Source organism: Apodemus sylvaticus, chromosome 20 (assembly GCF_947179515.1).
Source record: "Apodemus sylvaticus chromosome 20, mApoSyl1.1, whole genome shotgun sequence".
In the NCBI taxonomy this organism is placed as follows: Eukaryota; Metazoa; Chordata; class Mammalia; order Rodentia; family Muridae; genus Apodemus; species Apodemus sylvaticus.
The window spans coordinates 55,874,398-55,895,868 of NC_067491.1; the positions used below are offsets into that span (position 1 = coordinate 55,874,398).

At 37.2% G+C, this 21,471-nt stretch overlaps 1 pseudogene; it reads right to left on the bottom strand.

Annotated features, from left to right (window-relative positions):
- Positions 1 to 1,750: 1,750 nt before the first annotated feature.
- LOC127670582 (vomeronasal type-2 receptor 116-like) lies at positions 1,751 to 16,987 on the bottom strand (annotated as a pseudogene).
- Positions 16,988 to 21,471: the final 4,484 nt, after the last annotated feature.

The following is a 21,471-nucleotide window of genomic DNA, read 5'->3' on the forward strand; positions in this document are numbered from 1 at the left end:
TAGAAACAGCAATTATCAACTTCATAAAGAATAACAAAAAAAAAAAAAAAAAAAAAAAAAACCAGGACAGTGAAAATAATTCTCAACAATAAAAGTTGTTCTGGGGGAATCACCGTCCTTGACCTCAAGCTGTAATACAGACCTATGGTGATAAAGAGCACATGGTTTTGGTGAGACAGACATGTGGTTCAGTGGAGTAGAATCAAAGACCAAGAAATAAATTTGGACACGTATTGATACTTGATCTTTGACAAGGAAGCCAAACCATATAGTGGGGAAAGAAAGCATCTTCAAAGAATGGTACTGCTGGCCTAAGTGGCAGTCTGCAAGTAAAAGAAGGCAAATTGATCTATAATTATTTCCTTGTACAAAGGTCAAGTTCCAGTGCAACAGGGACATGCACATAAAACCAGATATCTGTTCTGAATATAACAGAACAGATAATGGGAATAGCCTCAAACTCATTGGCACAGAGGAACTTTTCCAGAACAGAACACCAATGGCTCAGGCCTAAGATCAACAATTGACTAATAGGTCTTCATGGAAAAAAAGCTTTGGTAAAGCAAATGACACTGTCAGTAGGGCAAAATGGCAGTGTGCTGATTGTGAAAAGATCTTCCCTAATTCTAAACCAGACAGAGGGATAATATGTAAATATATAAAGAACTCGAAAAGTTAGACACCAACAAACCAAATAACCTAATTAAAACATGGAGTACAGAGCTAAACAGAGAATTCTCAACTGATAATCTCTAATGGCAAAGAAGCACATAAAGATGTGTTCTACATCCTAAGTCATTGGGGAAATGCAAATCAAAACAGAAATTCTCCCTTACAACAATCTGAATGAATAAGATTAAAAACTCAGATAATGGAAGATGCTGGCAAAGATATGAAGGAGAAAAACGCCTCCATTGCTAGTGAGATTGCAATCTAATGCAAGTACTATTGAAGTTTACCTCAAAGTTCCCCAAAAACTTGAAAATAGAACTACCTTAAGACTCAGTTATACTACTCCTGGGCATATACCCAAAAGATGCCTCACCATGTCACAAGGACACATACAAAACTATGTCAGTAGCATCTTTATTTATAATGACTAGAAGCTGGAAACAACACTGATGGCCTTCAACCAAAGAACTGATACAGAAAATGTGGTATATTTACACAATGGAATACTACTCAGCTATTAAAAATGAAAACTTCACAAATTTTGCAGGCAAATGAATAGAACTAGAAAATATCGTCCTGAGTGAGGTAAACTAGACCCAAAAGGTCATGCATGGTATTTACTCACTGATAAGTGGATATTAGCCAAAATGTTCCAGGATTCAATTCACAGACCATATGAAGCTTAACAAGAAGGAAAGCTCAAATGTGGATGACTCAGTTCAACTTAGAAGGGGGAGCAAAATAATCATGGGAAGCAGAGGGATGAGGGATCTTGGTGGGAGAGGTATGATAGGCAGAGGTGAAATTGAGGACAGAATCATGTATACATGCAGACAGGAGAGAAGTGCAGAGGGTCTGGAGAATGCATAGAACTATACAGGAGTGTGGGATGGGAGATGGGGTATCAATTAGAAAGTCCCAGCAACCAGGAATGGGAAAGGATCCCAGGACCCAGTGGAGATAACATTAGCCCAAATTCACAACAGTGGGCATATGGAACCTGCAGATACCACCTCCAGTGCATTGACAAGGCCCAGAATTGAGGAATTGGGCCCCCACCCAGCTCAAAATTTTTAATTCAGAACTGTTCCTGTCTAACAGAAATGAAGGGACAAATAATGAAGCAAATACTGAATGAAAGGCCATCCAGGAACCAGACCAAGTAGGGTCCATTACATGGGCAGGCACCAAACCCCAACACTCTTGCTGATGCCATGATGTGCTTGCAGACAGGAGCTGGGCATGGCTGTTCTCTGGAAGGGTCGACCAGCACCTGATTAAGACAGATGTAGAAACTTACAGTCAACCATTGTACTGAGCCAATGGAAGAGTTAGCGTAACGACTAATGGAGTAGAATGGGATTATTACCTCATAGGAAGAACATTAGTATCACTGGATACCTCAGAACTCTCATGTACTAAGACATCAATGAAAGAGTATATGTGGACTTGTCCATGACCCCACTACATATGTAGCAGAAGACTGCCTTGTCTGTCCTCAGTGAGTTGGGATGTACTTGGTCCTGTGGAGGCTTGATGCCCCAGAAAAGAGAGATGCTAGAGGGATATGTGGGAGTTGGTGGGGGAACACCCATTTAGAGGTGAATGGGAACGGGTATGCGGTTTTGTGCTTATGGAGGAAGGACTTGGAAGGGGCCAACATTTGAAATGTAAATCAATAAAATAATAAAAATATAAATAAAACATAGAACCAATTTTTATGTGATATTTCTGCATGTTATATAATTATAATATTAATATTTTGAAACTATTTTTACAATGTTTAATGTTTTATTTATTTACATTTCAAATGTTATCCTTTCCCCTGGTTTTCTCTCCACAAATCCCCTATCCCATTCCCCCTCTCCCCAATTCTATGAGGGTTCTCACCCAGCCACTCCTACTTCACTCAAGTAGCATTCCCCTAAACTGGGGCATCAAGCCTTCCCAGGACCAAGGGCCTCCCCTCCCACTGATGCCACATAAGGCCATCCTCAGCTACATATGCACCTGGAGCTATGGGTTCCGCCATGTGAACTCTTTGGTTGGTGATTTAGTCCCTGGGAGCTCTCAGAAGTCTGGTTGGTTGATACTGTTGTTTATGGCGTTGCAAATTCCTTCAGCTCCCTCATTCCTTCCCCTAACTCTTCCATTGGGGTTCCCATGCTCATTCTGATAGTTGTCTACAAGCCAACAACTAGAGCAAAGGCTGACTCTAAAGCTGCTGCCTATCTGTGGAATCCATTCCCAACAGGGATGCCATGTCTTTCCTCAGTGGAAAAGAATGCCCATAACTGTGCAGAAATTGGACACACCAGAGTATGGGGGGGGGTAGCCAAGGGGTGCCCACCCTCTCAGAGAAGAAGGGGATGGAGAGTGGAACGACAGACTACTGTGAGGTGGGGACCAGGTGGGAGGTCAGAGATTGCCATGCAAAAAAAGTAAAATAGGGACAGATATATAATTGCAAATAATCTTGCTTAATAGGAAGAGCAATAGAGTGTGGACAAGAAAAGAGAAACTCAAATGCTATGCAGAATATATTAGTTTACTGTGGTCTGTAGAACCATGAAAGAATAGTTGGGAATATAAAAATAGTTACCCATATCTCCATCAGTGTCAAAATAGTTTAGGGTTATGTGGTTTGATGGCATCTTTTCTAAAGCTATATACTGATAAGAAAAATAACTCTGTGTATAGGAGTATACTTTTCACTTAAGAGACTTCATTCCTTAAATCAATTCTAGTTTATTGAATGCTTAGGAACTAGTTCAAAGATTTCATTACATAGTGTAGTCAGAGTTCTCTAAGGAAACAGAACTGAATATATATGTTGTAATATATATTATATTAATATGTATTATGTTATTAATTATATATTATATAACTAATTTATATTAATATAGTATAATAATGCATATATTATATATAATTGTATAGTATATAAATATTATTTATAGTATATTGTAGATGTTTTAAATATTTCTATTATATAAATATATAATATGTTATATATTATAATATATTGTTAAATGCAGTTTTATTCATATATGTATACTATTTCTTTTTTACATAACCTCACTGTTATTTTGTTAAATGTGTTTTACAGGTTTTACTTTCTGACACCATACAGCACTCCAGATTCATCTTAAATATTGTGTGCACTGGTCTTAAAATCATTTCTTTCCCATGCCAAACTGGTTGACTCATCATACTCCAGGCATGCTCATTGCCTCTGAGGTGCGATTGCTTCAACGTCCCCATGGCTGACAAAGCAAGGAAATATTTGTGACACTAGAGAGATGGTTCAATAGTTAAGAGCACTTACTAGTCTTACTACAAAATTTAATAGACTAAACATCTTTATGATATTTTCAAGTTTTTATACATGTTTTTGCCACCTGAGGTATTCCAAGGAAGTCAGAGCCCCTAGATCTCCAATAGCTAGATTTACAGCAATTTGTAAACGATCATATGTGGGTGCTTTACTCTGTCACAAGACATGAAGTTGTTCTCTACCACTAACCCGTGACCCAGTGCCACAAAATTTTATAAAATAAACATGCAAAAAAGAATAAAAATTACAGTGTACACACCGGTGTTTCTCCCATGGCCCACTTCAAGTCTTCAGATATGTGCAATTGTTGACTCTTTGGGAAATAAGGGAAGTAACCTCCTATTTTCATCTTTAGTCCAAAGCCTTGAGGGAAATTCCAAATGTTGAAAATCTCATATTCTGCACACAGGTTTTCTCTTAGATTCATGTTCACCAGTTCTCCGACAGGATTAGTAAATACCCTCTTCTTCAGCAATGAAGTAATCTAAATGAGATGCATCATTAGATGATTACATATGCCAACTCACTAAGGCAAAGTGACACTGTGAAAGTCCAATAATTTATAATATATTACAGGAAAGCAACTGTATTGAAGGTGTCCTACCTAATGGCACACAAGATATGTCACAGGTAAAAAAAAAAAAAAAACAACTTCATATATATTTTATGACAGAAATTGACAGAACAAATGTTTTTGAACTATTGAGTAACATAATGACAGAGATGTGAACATTTATTAATTACATGAAAAGAGTCAGAAGCCATAATATTCAGAAAGAGTGGAGGTTCTTGGAGTTGTTAAAAGGAAGACAGGGGGTTTTAAAATCATGTAAATACAGCACAGATATAAAAAATAAGTTTAATAAGAACAAAGTCCATATAATTGTGTATATAATTAATTGACACCTCATAAAATAATTATGCATGACCTTGACCAATGTGAATTCTATTTCTTAAGAAAAATGCTAGTTGTGACTTGAAGACTTTATGATAAAAAATCCAGTTACTAATTCAAATATTAAACTAATTTGGCAAAATATTGAGAAATATTCTGACAAAAGTAACTAATCTTCATATAAAAAATGTTGTCATACATTGAATGTTAATGTTGTTCAATCTATTTATCCCCAAATTTACATTAGGGAGTTTTAAGTTATATAAATCCTGATATTGTGAGAATTCTCTGCCAAATTTATAGCAGCATTTCTGGAGCCATTTAAAAATAACATAATTTAAGAATGATAGAAAGTAAGATACCTTACCTTCTGACAATCATAGAATATTCCAATGGATTCTTCTGCTTCCTGAGAGTCTACTTGTTGAAGAATGGCTTCATGGTAAGTATGGGCCACAGCATACACAGCATTGTATAAATTGTAACCTTCTTCACTCAGGACCATATCAAAATTATGCTGGGATAACCATTCCAATAAGGTGTTGAAAGAATAATGATTCATTGAGCTATAGTTGGTATTGGAACCTGAACAATTAAAAGAATTCCACTTCTGTCTCATTTGAGAAATATCTACTGGGTATTTAGAAGTGTTCATTGTTTCCATAAAGTTTCTAAATTTAGATTATCTCAACATGATGCTGTGCAAAAGTGACAGTGCCATGGAAGGCATCAAGGGTGAAATCTCTTTTACGTGTGATGACATCCCATTGTGAGGTGGTGATCCAGATTCTCTGTACACCTAAATATACCCATCTTCTGAAGCTACCTTCTAGGGTAGAGTTCATTTCACCATAAATGATAACAACCTTTGCTGAAGATGTTATGATTCGAGTATCATATATTTCAGCCCTGGTCATGTATGTCTGCATGCTATCAGGGATCACATTCACAAAGGCTAAACAGACTCCATTTCTATGCATCTCTTCTCTTAAATCCAAGAGAAACTGAGTTCCCTGGTCATTATCCAAAATGAGCAACCCTATCCAGTTCCATGTAAAATAAACCATTAAAGAGACCATGGCATGGGGCAAACATGCATCCTTGTGTGCTATCTGGTAGACATGGGGAAACTGGACATTGTCACTCAGGATAGGACGAAATGGTCCAAAGAAAATCTGAAGGATGAAGAACAGAGGAACCAATGTGAGTAATATGATTGGCTGGAAGTCCATTCTCAGCTATGAGTTGTGTTACTTACCTTCCAGAATTCCTCCAAAGGACGATAAGTTTACCCTGTAAATGTTCTGTATCATTCCTATTGGATTCTATAATATTTATCTGAATATAATATTTATCTGAATGTTCAATAAAACATTTGCTTATTTTTCCAGTTCATTCATTCTCGTGATATAAACTTTACTGTCCTGTCAATATCTGATTCCTTGATACTTTAGAATATAAAGACAAGCACATCCAGACCCATGCTGCCCATTCATTCTCCGTGGGAACCTGGGATTGGCACAGACCAACTGTTAACTCTTCTTTTCTCAGAGAGCCTCACCTTTGGATAACTGGAAAAGAGTTCCAGTTTTAAAGAAATAGTCCATGATGGTCCTGTAAGACCTATGTCACATCCAGGCAAGTTACACACATAATTTGGAAATTTTTTATTTTTTTTGTGGTAAATTTATTTCATCAATTATTTCCAATGTATCAAAACACATGTCAACCGGGAAGGTAAATATCAAAGACATGTTGGGTAAAAGGTAGGGGTTCCTGTTAATCTCATCAGTAGCAAAAAGCAGTATAAGAATAAACTCATATTTCCATGTTGGTATTCTAAAAAAAAAAAGCACAGTAACATTATGGAGGATGTTGCAGACATGAAATATTCAAATCAATTGAAGTAATATTTACACTATATCCCCTATATATTTCTGCTTAAATTCTATCTGCCCTAATATAAAGGCATAGAAGAAGAAATCTTTAAAGCTGAAATTATTTTCAGAATTCATCAAAATAGATGACTCATATGAGATATTTTGAGTTAATGAAAATTCATAAAGTACTTGTTTGATCTCTGAATTCTATCCATGAACTAGAACACAATGTAAGACATCCAGTTTGCTATATATTGGTCTTTCAATTCTCATTCTGGAGAAAAATAAAAAAATGTGACTTGAATCACAACTGTCTTTTCTTCAGAGATTAGTTTGAGCATATATTCAAACTGCGTGGATTCAAAACTCCATTCATATGAAAAGACTATTTGTAATTAGTTATGAGAATTTTGTAGCCAACAACATTTATTGGACATATTAGCTGAAGTTCTGGCTGGGTACATATATATTTCAGAGTGGTTTCAAAAGAGGGTTTATTAGCACTATACATTACTAGTGCATTTGGTCCTTTTAATTTTCTCCTGTCTGCAACTGAGATCATCAGGAAATCTCCATTTATCAAATCTGATCTTTGTTACTTTGGAAAAATTCCAAAGCCTTTTTCTTCTTTCCTGTTAACAAAAATGTAGAGCCTCTCTTCCAAACAGCATATCCCTGGTTCAGCAATCTGATGTCACAAAAAGTATAGATTGATTCAATCCAGCAGTACCTGCTACCCACACACCTTTTTTAAAGGCCTACGCTATTTTGTTCTGATGAAAAGGGAATACACCATACAATTACAAACATTTCACTTATGAGTACCTTCATTTTGATAATATAAAACGATTAATATGATTTATTGAGACAGAGTTCCTTTGCATTGGCCAGACTGACTTGAATTTTTTCTGTAGGCTAGGCAAGCCTCGAACACACAAGGAACCTACCTGTCCCTGCCTTTGTCTCCCAAGTATTCAGATCGAAGGCCTGGATTTATTTCCTTATTTATTTATGTATTCATTTCCTTATTTATTTGTTTATTCATTTATTAATTTATTGTCAATGTATGCTTCAAAATATTTATATCAATTTCCATTTCATCCGTCTTTGGAAATTAAAATCTATGTGGATAAATATCCTACATACCCCGTTCTTTGTATAAATTAATTTAATATTTTTCTTGTTATTTGACTTCATTCAAATTGCCTTTCATTCGCTGAGGGTTTTTGACTTGAGCCATGTGCCATTTGCTAGACTGAGCGGTCACCAGTTTCCACATGGGAGCCCACGTTCAAGGAAACCAGCTGCTTAAGGTAGCATTGACACCTTAATTCAGGTTATTCTCTATAATTCTTTTGACTGCAGGATGTATGAAGCCCCACTCTCTGCGCTCTGTGCAGAAGGACTTTGCGTGCCTCACTGCACAGCTAGGGCTTTCCATATTTGCAAGATTAGGCTGCATCTCTACAGCAACACACAGCAGCACCATGGAAGAGCCCAGGCTGACTTTTGAGTCTGACAATTTGTAGTTTATGAGTTCTGACATTTGCTAATCGGTTTGGGGTTGGAGACATAGCTGTAATTTAGTCTACTCTTCAACTCCAGGAATCACCTCCTGGAATCATGTGTACCAAACCAGCATACATAATATTCCCAGACTCTCCCCTACCACCTCACAAGACTTAAGAAAAACCCAACCTTTCAAATGAACTATTTCTCCCCATCTTCCTAGTCTTACAGAGACAGCACACATTTTAATTGGAGTATCTGAAATCAGTTTTGTTAGATGTGAGTTCTTAATAGCTTCTCGGCCTTTTGGTTAAGATCAAATGTAAATGTGAGTTCTTGCCCCCACAATGTTTTGGGAATTTGTTGTAGTTCATATTTAATATCGAGCTGGGGGAGTTCTATGCAGCCTTTGAGCATTCAGTTCCCAGATGAAAGACACACACCTTTAGTTTTACAATAACTGTTTATACCACTAGAGCTGGGAGGATATCTATGCTCTAAACTGTTAGAATTTACTTTCCCATCAATAATCATGTTCCATCTGGGCATATCTTAGATCCAAATGACTGGCACTCATGGTCAATATCAGTCCTACGCCATGTAACATTGTCCTCTCAAAACCTTCTCGCTATTCTTCTCATGATCTCTTTTTATGCCCCCAAACCCAGGAACTCAAATCTGGCCTATCTCTCTTCTGCTATAAGTATCCTTATTCACCAACCAGGTCTAAATTAGGAGGCAAGGTTACCTAGAATCCCTTGTGTCTACTTTAGGATTCTCTCATCCCTGTAGGACAACCAGACCTTGGGAGCTAGTATTTAGCATCACAATACACTATTAGAAGACCAAATCTGAACAGAACTCCATGACAAATCAAGCCTCAGCAGATACCAGAAGATCAAAAACAAAAATAAATAAATAAACCTTGCATCTTATCAGAACACCATGGATTAAAGGTGGACAGAAACACCAGAAAGCACACAAACTCATGGAAATTAAGTAAGTGTATACTCATTGACAAATTTATCAAAGAAAAAAATAAATGAAAGAGTTTCAAAAATTCAATGAAAATTAAGGCACAAAATACCCAAACTTATGGGTAAAAATGAAAGCACTGCTAAGAGAAAAGTTGACATCACTAAATGCCTTCACAAAGAAATTAGACAGTTCTCATACTAGCAATTTAAAAGAACACCTGAAATCTCTAGAAAAAAGAAGTAAACACACCAAGAAAGAGTAGACAGGGGTTTCCATCAGTCCCTGAGCTGACCCTCTGACACAGGGCTCCATACCCAAATAGCACCTGGAGAGCAGGAGTGCAGCCAAGCCTGTTAACAGAGGAAAAACTACCACTGCTGCTCAGAGGGACCCACCAAGAACCGTCAGGACACAGGAACCTAGGAGCAGCCTGGGACAGGAGACTTCCAGTTTCTGCCTACACCCAGAGCTGATCCTGTGTCACAGCACTACACACACAAATACAATCATGGAACACCTGGCCTCCCAGAAGAACTGACACACCAATGAGCACAGGTAAGACCACCACTTCTCTTCAAATTACTGGCCCAAGAGGCATCCTCCCAGAGCCATCAGTACACAGGTACCAAGGAACAGCTGAGGACAGGATCACTCTGGTATCTCTCTGAACCCCAGAGCTGACTCTGTACCATAGCACTTCATACTCAGATTCCTCTCAGAGATAGCTGGTCTCCAAGGAGCACTAACACAGAAGTTTGCAAGAGGGACAGCCACAGTCAGAGACAAGAAGAACAGCTAACATCAGAGATAACCAGATGGAGAGAGGGAAGGAGAAGTACCTAAACAATAGAAACCAAGGCTACTCAACATCATCAGAACCCAGATCTCCCACCACAGTGATCCCTGGATACCCCAACACACCAGAAAAGCAAATTTCTGATTTAAAATCACATCTGGTATAGGGGAATACTAGGACAGGGAAGCAGAAGTGGGTGGGTTGGTGAGCCTTGGGAGGATGGATTGGATAGAGGGCTTTCAGTGGGGAAACAAGGAAAGGAATTTTTATTTGAAATGTAAATAAATAAAATAGACAATGAAAAATAAATAAATAAAATCACATCTCATGGTGCTGATAGAGGACTTTAAGAAGGACATAAATTACACCCTTAAAGAAATACATGAGAACACAGGTCACAGGTAGAGAAGCCCTTAAAGAGAAATTACAAAAATCCCTTAAAGAATTGAAGGAAAACAAAATGTACCAGGTAAAGGAATTGAACAAAACCATCCACAATCTAAAAATTGAAAAAGAAACAATAAAGAAATACAAGCATCACCAACAGAATACAAGAGATAGAAGAGAGAATCTCAGACACAGAAGATACCATAGAAAACATTGACACAACAGTCAAAGAAAATGCAAAATGCCAAAAGCTCCGAACCCAAAACATCCAGGAGATCCAGGACACAATGAGAAGACCAAACCCAAGGTTAATAGGTATAAAAGAGAATAGCCATTCCCAACTTGAAGGGCCAGTAATTATCTTCAACAAAATTATAGAAGAAAACTTCCCTAACCTAAAGAAAGAGATGCACACGAATATAAAAGAAACCTACAGAATTCCAAATGGATTGTACTAGAAAAGAACATCCTCCCATAACATAATATTAAAAGTACCATATGCACAAAAAACAGAAAGAATATTAAAATCAATAAGGAGAAATGTCAAGTAATATATAAAGGCAGTCCTATCAGAATTACACCTAACTTCTGACCAGAGACTATGAAAGCTAGAAGATGCTGGGCAGATTACATACAGACCTCAGAGAACACAAATGCATATGAAATCTACTATACCCTACAAAACTCTCAATTATCATAGATGATAAAGCCTAGATATTCCATGACAAAATCAAATTTACACAATATCTTTTCCACAAATCCAGCCCTACCAAGGATAATAGATGAAAAACACAAATACAAGGAGAGAAACTACACCCTAGAAAAAGTAAGAAAGTAAGATTCTTTCAACAAACCCAAAAGGAGATAGTAACACAAACTTAAAAATAACATCAAAAATAACAGGAAGCAACAATCACTGTTCCTTAATATCTCTTAACATCAATGGACTCACTTCCCCAATAAAAAGGCATAGACTAACAGACTGGATACTTAAACAGGACCCAGCATTTTGCTGCTTTCAGAAAATGCACCTCAGTGTCAAACACAAACACTAGCTCACAGTAGAGGGCTAAAAAACAATGTTCCAAGCAAATGGTCCCACGAAACAAGCTAGAGAAGCCATTCTAATATCAGATAAAAATGAATTTCAACCAAAAGTCATCAAAAAAAGATAAGGAACGACACTTCATATCTATGAAAGGAAAAATCTACCCATTCATCAAAGGAAAATTCTGACCATCTATGCTCCAAATATAAGGGCACCCACATTCATAAAAGAAACTTTACTAAAGTTCAAAGCACACATTTTACCTCACACAATAATAGTGGGAGATTTCTACACCCCACTTTCGTCAAAGGAAAGATCGTGGAAACAAAAACTAAACAGAGACACACTGAAACTACCAGAAATTATGAACCACGTGAATTTAACAAATATCTATACATTTCATCATAAATAATAGGATATACCTTCTTTTAGTACCTTATGGTACCTTCTCCAAAATGAACTAAATAATTGGTCACAAAACAGAACTCAGCATATATAAGAGGATTGACATAATCCCATGCATCCTATCAAATCACCACTAACTAAGGCTGGTTGTCAATAGTAACAAAAACAAAAGAAAGCCCATATACACATGGAAGCTGAACAATACTCTACTCAATGATAACTTAGTCAAGAGAGAAATAAAAAAAAATTAAAGACTTTTTTATAATTTAATCAAAATGAAGGTAAAACATACAAACTTATAGGACAGAATGAAAGTGGTGCTAAGAAGAAAACTTAAAGCTCTGAGTGCCTCCAAAAAGAAACTGGAGAGAGCATGCACTAGCAGCTTTACAGCACATTTGAAAGCCTGAGAAGAAAAAGAAGCAAATGCACCCCAGAGGAGTAGATGTCAGGAGATAATCAACCAAGTAGAAACAAAAACAACTATACAAAGAATCAACAAAACCAGGAGCTGGGTCTATGAGAAAATCAACAAGATAGATAAACCTCTAGCCAGACTAACCAGAGGGCACAGAGACAATATCCAAATTAATAAGATCAGAAAGCAAAAGAGAGATATAAAAAACAGAAACTGAGGAAATAAAAAAAATCATCAGATCCTACTACAAAAGCCTATACTCAACACAACGGGCAAATCAGGATGAAAGGGGCAATTTTCTAGACAGATACCAAATACCAAAGTTAAATCAGGAACAGAGAAACCATCTAAACAGTCCCATAACCCCTAAATAAAGAAAAGTAGTAATTAAAAGTCTCCTAACCAAAAAAGCCCAGGACTAGATGGGTATAGTGCAGAACTGATCACACACTTGGTATGTACTCACTGATAAGTAGATATTAGCCCCAAAACTCCAAATACCCAGACACAGCATACAAACCACATGAAGCTCAAGTAGAGAGAAGACCAAGGTGTAGGTACTTTGGTCCTTCTTAGAAAGGGGAATAAAATACTCACAGGAGCAAATATGGGGACAAAGCAAAGAGCAGATACTGAAGGAAAGGCCATCCAGAGACTGCCCCACCTGGGGTTTCATCCCAGATACAGTCCCAAACACTGACACTATTGTGGATCCTAGAAAGGCTTTTTGAAAGGAACCTGACACAGATGCCCCTGAGAGGCCCTGCCAGAGCTTTACAAATGCAGACTTGGATGTGTAACCAACCATTTCCCTGAGGGTGGGGTTCCCAGAGAAGGAGTTAGAGAAAGGACTGAAGGAACCTCATAGGAAGAACAATAGCGTCAATCAACCACACCCCCCAGAGCTCCCAGGGACTAAGCCACACATGGCTCTGGCTGCATATGTATCAGTGTATGGCCTTGCAGGCATCAATGGGAGGAGAGGTCCTTGGTCCTATGAAGGATCAATAGATGCTCCAGTGTAGGTGAATAGAGGGCAGGGAGGCAGGAGCAGATGGGTGGGTTGGTCGAGGTACACCCTCACAGAAAAAGGGGGAGGGGGAAAAATGATAGGAGGTTTCTGGGAGGAGGAAACTGGGGTAAGGGGATAACAATTGAAATGTAAAAAGCTTAACAGTTAAATTTCAAAAAAATGGTAAACAGCAGGAAAATTATCAAAGGACTGAAAGCAATCAAATAGGAACAAAGAGAACAATACAAATAATCAACAAAAGGAAGAGTGGGTTCATTGAGGAAATCAAAACAATAGACAAACCCTTAGCAAAACTAAATAAAAGGCACAGAGACAGTATCCAAATTAAGAAAATTAAAATGAAAAGGGAGAGATAACAACAGAAAGTGTGGAAATTAAAAAACTCATTAGGTCTTACTTCTGAAGCTTGGACTCCACCAAATTGGAAAATCTAAATGAAAGGGGTGATTTGCTACACAGAAACCACTTAACAAAGTTAAATCAAGATCAGGTAAACTATATAAACTGTCCTATAACACCTAAGGAAACAGAATCAGTAATTAAGTCTCCCATCCAAGAAAAGCCCAGGAACAGATAGTTTTAGCCCACAATTCTACCAAACTTTCAAAGAAGTGCTAATGCAAATATTCCTCAAATGATTCCACAAAATAGAAACAGAGATAAAAGTTTCAAATTCATTCTATGAGGTCAGGGTCACACTGATACCTTAACCAAAAAAAAAAAAAAGAATCAACAAAGAGAAAATTTCAGACAGATCTCACTTATCAATATTGATGCAAAATTACTCGATAAAATATTTGCAAACAAAATAAAAGAACACATACATAACATCATCCACCATGATCAAATAGGCTTCATTCTAGTGATGTAGGGGCGGATCGATATATGCAAATCCACTATATGTAACTCACTATAAAACAAATTGAAATAAAATGGACTTCAAAGCAACAAAAATAGCAGAAAGTTCACATACATATGGGTGATGAACAACGCTGTACTGGATGATCACTTGGTCAAGGAAGAAATAAAGAAAGAAACTAAAGACATTTTAGAATTTAAGGAAAATAAAGACACAACATACCCAAACCTAGGGGATACAATGAAATCAGGGATAATAGGAAAACTCATAGTTTTGAATGCCCCAAAAAGAAATTGGAGAAAGCATACACTAACAGCTTGGCAGCACAAGAGGCGAATGGACAAAAAAGGAGTAGATGGCAGGAAAAAATAAAACTCCAGGCTGAATTCGAACAAATAGAAACAAAAAGAACTATACAAAGAATCAACTAAACCAGGAGCTGGTTCTTTGAGAAAATCAACAAGATAGATAAACCCTTTAGCCTGGCTAGACAAGCTGCCATCTTTCCCTATTCATTTAATATAGTATAGAACTTGAAGTTCTATCTAGAGCAATTAGACAACAATGGGGGGACAAAGGGATAGAAATTTAAAAGTAAGAAGTCAAAATATCACTATTCTCAGATGATATGACAGTCTACTGAAGTGTCCCAAAAAAATTGCACGAGAGAACTCTGAAAGCTGATAAATAACTGAACCAAAGTAGCTGGATATATCATTAACTCAAACAAATCAGAAGTCTTCCTATACTCAAAGGATAAATGGGCTGAGAAAAAAATTAGGGAAACAACACCCTTCACAATAGCCACAAACAATACAAAGTATTTTGGTGTGACTCTTACCAAACAAGTGAAAGAAAGGTCTGTACAACAATAATTTCACGTCTCTGAAGAAAGAAATGACAGAAACCTCAGAAGACGGAAAGAAGATGGGTTATTAGGAATAATACAGCAAAATATGGCTATCTTGTCAAAGTTAATAGACAGATTCAATGAAATCCCCATCAAAATTCCCACCCAATTCATAGAGTTAGAGAGAGTAATTCTTAAATTCACTTGGAATAACAAAAGAAACCAGGATAGTGAAAACTAAATTCAACAATTAAAAACCTTCTGGGGGAATCACCATCCCTGATGTCAAGCTGAAATACAGAGAGATAGTGATTAAAAACTGCATAGTATTGGTACAAAGCTCAAGTCCAAGTGGATCAAGGATATCCACATAAAAACAGATACACCAAATTTAACCCAAAAGAAACTGAAGAAGAGCCTCCAGCACATGGGACAGGGGAAAAGTTCCTGAACCGAACACCAATCAACAATCTGATCAACAATCAATAAAGAGGACCTCATAAAATTGCAAAGATTCCATAAGGCAAAGAACACTGTCAATAGGACAAAATGGCAAGCCACAGATTGGGAAAAGATCTCTACCAATGCTACTTCTGATAGAGGGCTAATATCCAAAATAAACAAAGAACTCAAGAAGTTAGATTCCAGAGAACCATGTAACCCAATTTTTTAAAATGGGGTACAGAGCTAAACAGAGAATTCACAGCTGAAGAATCCCAAATCGCTGAGAAGCACCTAAAGAAATGTTCAACATCTTTAGTCATCTGGGTAATTCAAATCCAAACAACCTTGAGATTACACCCCATACCAGTCAGAATGGCTAAGTTCAAAAACTCAGGTGACAGCAGATGCTGGCAAGGATGTGGAGAAACAGGAATACTTCTCCATTGCTAGTGGGACTACAAGATAGTAAAATGAGTCTGAAAATCAGTCTGGCAGTTCCTGAGAAAATTGGAAATTTTTATTCTGAAGACCCAAATATACATCAATGCAATCCACCATATAAACAAACTAAAAAAAAGCATAATCAGATCATGCTAAAAATTATTTTATAAAATTTAACACATTTTCTCATAAATGTTTTAGAGCAATTTTGGAAATAAGGGACATATGTAAAAAATAATAAAGCCAAATTAGACTAAGCCTATAGCCAACATCATGTTAAGTGGAATCAACAAAGCAATTCCAGTAAAATCAGGAACAAGACAATGCTTCTCACATCTATAATATTTATGCATTATACTACTTGAAGTTTTAACTAGAGAAATAAGACAATAAATCAAGGAGATAAATGATGGAAAGAATGAAGTCAAAGTATCTCTATTTGCAAATGATATGATAGTGCATCTCAGTGACTCAAAAAATACAATTAGGGAATCCTTTCCAGAAAAGTGAAGATACTGTGACGCAGCCTTTTTATACTAATCTCTTGCTAGTGGTGTGGATTCTGTTTTCATGTCAGATCATCAGACACTGTGCAATGACAACACTCAACATAAGGAGATTCATGAGGAGGCAGGCTCTCTTACCTTATATCTCAGTGAACTGGCGTCTAATATAACAAATACACACTACAATGAAATGCATTTGAAAATATTAAAATAATGATTTTAAAGAGAGAAAATTTTCTGTAGTTTATAATTTCAGAGGAAAGAACATAACAGTTTTCTTATTCATGACATTTAGGCAGGAATTGGAGAAGGTAATGATTTACCTAAAATCAATGAGAGTGTTATAAAAATCTTCCTCTACAAATTCCCGAGACAGGAAAAGAAAAAAGTAACAGTCAGTTCTCATATCTCCATCATCATCTGCATTGTACTTTATTCTCCAAAAGCAACTGATGTCTGTCAAACCACACAAGATGAGAGAAATCTTCAGAAGCAATAAGGACACAATGAGAGCACACTGCTCCCTCATGTCTTCCAGTATCTAAGACCGAGCAGAGATGAAAACAGTTCCTTGTACAGACAAACATAACACACACACCTATGTGCCTCTTTTATGACAGTGAATGACTGGGTGGAGGAGGGCACAATTATACTCCCTATTTCCCTCATGCAAAGGTTGTGTCATACTCCCTAGATACATCTGAACTATTCTGGCCTCGGGATCTGGATATGAGGTCTGCAGTATTTTTCAAGACTAGTAAGAAAACATGTTATGAAGGCCATGCACTCCAGCCCTGGGTTCCATAATTTCTTCCATGTCCATGACATGAATGCCCCAAGGACAATATTCTCTTGAGCAACATTGGTCCCCAGCCTGTGTCAACTTCCATTTGCATGAATAACATTTTCAAAGATTCTAGACAAATGGGATCTCGTAAAATTACAAAGTTTTTGTAAGGCAAAGGACACTGTCAAAAGGACAAATAGGCAACCAAAAAATTGGGAAAAGATCTTCACCAACCCTACATCTGACAGAGGGCTAATATCCAGTATATACAAAGAACTCAAGAAGTTACACCCCAGAAAACAAAATGACCTTATTAATAAATGCGGTACCGAGCTAAACAACGAATTTTCACCTGAAGAACTTCAAATGGCTTAGAAGCACCTTAATAAATGTTCAACATCATTAGATATTAGGGAAATGCAAATCAAAACAACCCGGAGATTTCACCTCACACCACGCAGAATGGCTAATATTAAAAACTCAGGAAATATCAAGTGTTGGCGAGGATGTGGAGAAAGAGGGACAGTCCCTCCACTGCTGATGGGACTGCAAGCTGGTACAACCACTCTGGAAATCGTCTGGTTCTGGCAGTTCCTCAGAAAACTGGGGATGATGCTTCTAGAGGACCCTGCTTTACCACTCCTGGGCATATACCCAGAGGATTCCACAGCATGTAATAAGGATACAAGCTCCACTATGTTCATAGCAGCCCTATTTAAAATAGCCAGAAGCTGGAAAGAACCCATATGTCCCTCAACAGAGGATTGGATACAAAGAATGTGGTATATATACACAATGAAGTACTATTCAGCCATTAAAAAAACAATGAATTCCAAGATTTTAAGCATGAAAGGATGCTGAATTTTGTCAAATGCTTTTTCTGAATCCAATCAAATGACCATGTGGTATTTTTCTTTGAGTTTGTTTATGTAGTGGATTGCATTGATGGATTTCCATATATTGAACCAACCCTGCATCCCTGGGATAAAGCCTACTTGATCATGGTGGATGATCGTTTTGATGTGTTCTTGGACTCGGTTGGCAAGAATTTTATTGAGTATTTTTGCATCGATGTTCATAAGGGAGATTGGTCTGAAGTTTTCTTTCTTTGTTGGATTTTTGTGTGGTTTTGGTATCAGCGTAATTGTGGCTTTGTAGAAGGAATTGAGTAGGGTTCCTTCTGTTTCTATTTTGTGGAATAGTTTGAAGAGTATTGGTGTTAGGTCTTCTTTGAAGGTCTGATAGAATTCTGCACTGAAACCATCTGGTCCTGTGCTTTTTTTGGTTGGAAGACTTTCTATGATCCCTTCTATTTCCTTAGGGGTTATGGGAATGTTTAGATGATCTATTTGGTCCTGATTTAATTTTGGTATTTGGTATCTGTCAAGGAAATTGTCCATTTCCTCCAGATTCTCCAGTTGCGTTGAGTATAGGCTTTTGTAGTAGGACCTGATGATTTTTTGGATTTCCTCAGTTTCTGTTGTAATATCTCCCTTTTCATTTCTAATTTTGTTAATTTGGATACTTTCTCTGTTCCCTTTGGTCAGTCTGGCTAAGGGTTTATCAATCTTGTTGATTTTCTCAAAGAACCAGCTCCTGGAATCATTGATTCTTTGTATGGTTCTCTTTGTTTCCACTTGATTGATTTCAACCCTGAGTTTGATGATTTCCTGTCTTCTACTCCTCCTGTGTGAAATAGCTTCTTTTTGTTCCAGGGCTTTCAGGTGTGTCATTCAGCTGCTAGTATATGCTCTCTCCATTTTCTTTTTGGAGGCACTCAGGGCTATGAGCTTTCCTTTTAGCACTGCTTTCATTGTGTCCCATAGATTTGGGTATGTTGTGCCTTCATTTCCATTAAATTCTAAAAAGTCTCTGATTTCTTTCTTTATTTCTTCTTTGGCCAAGGTGTCATTGAGTAGAGTATTGTTCAGCCTCCATGTGTATGTGGGCTTTCTGTTGTTTTTGTTGCTATTGAAAACCACTCTTATTCCATAGTGATCTGATAGGAGGCATGGGATTAGTTCGATCTTCTTGTATTTGTTGAGGTCTGTCTTGTGACCAATTATATGGTCGATTTTGGAGAAGGTACCATGAGGTGCTGAGAAAAAGGTATATTCTTTTGCTTTAGGGTGAAATGTTCTATAAATATCAGTCAAATCCAATTGGTCCAAAGCTTCAATTAGTTTTACTGTGTCCCTGTTTAGTTTCTGTTTTCCTGACTGGTCCATTGAGGAGAGTGGAGTGTTGAAGTCCCCCACAATTATTGTGTTAGGTACAATGTGTGCTTTGAGCTTTAGTAAAGTTTCTTTTATGAATGAGGGTGCCCTTGCATTTGGCACATAGATGTTCAGAATTGAAAGTTCTTCTTAGTGGATTTTTCCTTTGACCAGCAAGAAGTGTCCCTCAGTGTCTCTTTTGATGACTTTAGGTTGAAAGTCAATTTTATCTGATATTAGAATGGCTACTCTGGCTCGTTTCCCGAGACCATTGGCTTGTAAAATTGTCTTCCAGCCTTTTACTCTAAGGTAGTTTTTGTCTTTGACATTTAGGTGTGTTTCCTGTATGCAGCAAAATGTAGGGTCCTGTTTCTTTATCCAGTCTGTTAGTCTATGTCTTTTTATTGGGGAATTCAGTCCATTGATGTTAAGAGATATTAAGGAATAGAGATTATTACTTCCTGTCATTTTTGATGTTATTTTTATATTTGAGTGATTATCTTCTTTTGGGTTTGATGAAGGAAGGTTACTATCTTACTTTTTCCAGGGTGTAGTTTCCCAATATGCCAGTATATATAAATAACTCAAGAAGTTAGACCCCAGAAACCCAAACAACCCTATTAAAAAATGGGGTACAAAGAATTCTCACCTGAAGATTTTCGGATGGTGGAGAAACATCTTAAAAAATGCTCAACTTCATTAGTCATTAGGGAAATGCAAATCAAAACAACCCTGAGATTTCACCTTACACCAGTCAGAATGGCTAAGATTAAAAATTCAGGAGACAGCAGGTGTTGGCAAGGATGTGGAGAAAGAGGAACACTCCTCCACTGCTGGTGGGGTTGCAAATTGGTACAACCACTCTGGAAATCAGTCTGGCGGTTCCTCCGAAAACTGGGCACCTCACTTCCAGAAGATCCTGCTATACTACTTCTGGACATATACCCAAAAGATTCCCCAGCATGTAATAAGAATACATGTTCTACTACGTTCATAGCAGCCCTATTTATAATTGCCAGAAGTTGGAAAGAACCCAGGTATCCCTCAACACAAGAGTGGATGCAGAAAATATGGTATATTTACACAATGGAGTACTATTCAGCCATTAGAAAGAATGAATTCATGAAATTCTTAGGCAAATGGATGGAGCTACAGAACATCATACTAAGTGAGGTAACCCAGACTCAAAAGATGAATCATGGTATGCACTCACTAATAAGTGGATATTAACCTAGAAAACTGGAATATCCAAAATATAATCCACACATCAAATGAGGTACAAGAAGAACGGAGGAGTGGCCCCTTGTTCTGGAAAGACTCAGTGAAGCAGTATAGAACAAAATCAGAAGAGGGAAGTGGGAAGTGTTAGGTGGGAAAACAGGGGGAGGGAAAGGGTCTGATGAGACTTTCAGGGAGTGGGGGTCCTGAAAAGGGGAAATCATTTGAAATGTAAATAAATATATCAATAAATTAAAAAAAAAACAATTAATTCAGGAAATTCTTGGACAGATGGATGGAGCTGGAGAACAACATTCTAGTACATTTCATTAGAGTTTCCACAATAAAATGAGAGGTGAGAAGGTCACCATGAAATTTCCAGAAAATTTATGACTTATAGTGACTCAACAGGCACCCAGTCCAATACCCACACTGATACAGATGTTCACAAACAAACTGAATTCAGAAAACTTGATCACTTTGTAATTCAATTCTTATCTTTATTGTCTTCTAATGAAATATTTCTTTATCCAGAATGGGGATTTCCTCCAGACTTGTTTCTATTACTGGGTAATAGCTAGGTTTCATATCTAGTTTCAATATTCACTTTTTAAAAAAACCTTTGCCTACAAAAAGAACCTTTGTTTGGTTAGCATGCAGAAAATCATTGCCTAATACAGAGTCTCTGAATTAATGTGAATTGGCTTCTTTCATGAATCATTATGGATGTCAGGGAAAACATATTCAGACATTACATTAAATGACTGAATCTCACAGTTGCTTTGGCAGAAT